Raw genomic sequence first — 2,559 nt, forward strand, 5'->3', positions numbered from 1 at the left:
CCTTAATTAGGTCACTTCGCTTCTCTTTGAATAAAGAGGGGACCTGTGACTGCCGTTCACTGAGAGTTGTATACTCTCGGAAGATAACTTCCTCTAGCGCAAGGTGCTGTGTGACCCCGTCACAACACCGCTTTGCTTTACACTGTCGCTGATTTGGACTGGCAAAGGTGTAGTAAAACTTCATTCTTCGTCGCTTATAAGCTTGCCAAGCCGCGTAGTGTGCAGTTGCTCCTGTGGTGTCGGTAATCACCGTCGTGGTGGCGCCACCACTGGTTCCGGCTTTCGAGCTCGTGGATTCATCTGTCATGGGGCAGTCACTGTAGTCGGAGCGTTTTAGCGTTACTTTGGACGAGATTTTCACTTTAACATTTTCCATGTCAATGGCTTCGGATGGAGAAACTTGGTAAAAAGAAAGTACTCCGATAACTTCGCCTTCCACGCCATTAATTTCGAAAGAGGAAAGATTGCTTGCTAGCGCTCTTGATGAAACGGGGTCCGTAGCCCTAAGTGTACCCTGGTTACATAAAGTGTGACACGTCATACTTCAGGAGTATGACACGTCATACTTCGGGATATTTGGTACAAAGTACCAAGGTCGTTCAAAGCCAACCATTGGTTAACGCATTGCATTTCTATAGGTGACTTATAGTTTGTATTAAACCCAAGCTTTATCTACCTATAAATACACTCAGTTTACATTCTACCTTAATTAGGTCACTTCGCTCTCTTTTGAATAAAGAGGGGGCCTGTGAACTGCCGTTCACTGAGAGTTGTATACTCTCGGAAGATAACTTCCTCTAGCGCAAGGTGCTGTGTGACCCCGGCACACTTGGTAGCACCCGTAGGCAATCCACGCCACCGTGGGTAGACTACCTGAACCTCTCCGAAGCTCGTTGCCATGGACAGGAACGACTTCTCCCCATATGAACGACTCTCAGTTCGAGTCGGTTCGGAAGATGGCAGGCATCTTCGGGATGGAGGCCCCTGCAGAGCCTGGTGGTGTCAACACCGGCCGAGCAGCTCGAGCGCGTCAATGCGTTCGACGCGTACGAGCAGGGCCTCATCGCGCATGTGCGGGAGAATCTGCACGCTCCGGCGGCGGAAGCAAATCCGCCTCACCCGAAGCCAATACGGCTGAAGGTTAAGCCGTATGAAGGGAAGGAAGGCGAGAACCTTCACTTCTGGGTCCGAGAAGTAGAGCTCGCGATGGACGCGGCTCTTATCTCGACCGAGCAACTGCGTGTTGCTTTTGCACTCTCCAACCTTAGCGGTCGTGCTAAGAGTTGATTGTACACTCGGGAAGCAACATCCCCTGGATGTTTCACATCCTGGGCTCAGCTGTGCGAACAGCTCCGAGGCGCGTTCCTCCCGGCGAACTACGAGTACCGCCAGCGTTCGCGCTTCCTCTCGTGTAAACATGGGAGGCGTGAGCAGCACGAGTATGTGCAAGAGATACGGGAGCTCACGGCGTCCCTAGTGGGAAACCCACTCAATGAACACATCAAGATGACTGTGTTCATGGACGGCCTCGAGTGGGCCCCGCACGCACTCAGCTGTTCCGGTGCAGCAGCACCTTGAAGAGAGTGGATTCAGTGGGTCTTTCCAGAAGAAATTACAGTACCTGCGCCAGGCGGCTTAGCCCGCACTCTCAGCGTGGCCCGGGGATCTCTCTTTGCGGTTCGCGCGTTGCAAACAGACCCCCAAGAGTGGAAAATTAGGATTCCGGCGTACACGCGAACAGCGTGACATCCGCTGCTTCGGCTGTGGGAAGATGGGCCACTTCAAGCGCGACTGTCCCGCAGAAAGACTCCGCAGACGGTCCTTCCCCAAGCCCGTCCTCAAGGGTCTCTGGCAGAAGCCAGGATCCCGGGGACAGGGGAACGCAGGGAACCAGTAGGGGCGGGGCGCCCTACTGGGGGAGAACTAAGGCCTCGTGATGGGTGCGCGGGTGGCGCGTACCACGGGACTTAGCCCCTAAGAGTCTTCGCACTCTCGAATCGGCGAAGAGCAGCGGCGGGTTGCTCATAGTACACGGATGTGTACGGGGATACGATCATCCCTTTAGAATCTTGATTGACTCTGGGGCGTCGAAGAATTTCGCACGCCGCCAGACGGTTGCTCGTAACAGCAACAAGTTGTCTGATGCTTTGAGAGAAAGCATAGGCAACGCAACGGTATCAGTGCGACTAGTAGGAAGGAAGGTCGTTACTGGCCCCAACGTCCAAGTGGATCTGGCCGTCAAGTTTGAAGACTTTGACAGCCTCGAACAGTTCACCGCTCTCGATATGGATCCATATGATATGATCCTGCGCACGCCCTGGCTTGAGAAGCACGAGCCCTCGATCGACTGGCGAGGCAAGGCAATCGGTGCCAGCCACCCTGCGCAGTCCGACAGAGCATTGGTGAGTCATGTTCCCACCTCTGTCAGGACCCGGGGCGCCCGCAAGGGTTGCCAGGGTACCAAAGCAGCCGGCAGATGCTTGGGAGTCGTCAACGTATATGACGACTCCAAGGTTGTTTTGATGATGGCTGCGCCCGGAAGAGGCGCTGGCCAAGTGG

This window comes from Phytophthora infestans, genomic scaffold, assembly GCF_000142945.1.
Source record: "Phytophthora infestans T30-4 supercont1.86 genomic scaffold, whole genome shotgun sequence".
NCBI lineage: Eukaryota > Oomycota > Peronosporomycetes > Peronosporales > Peronosporaceae > Phytophthora > Phytophthora infestans.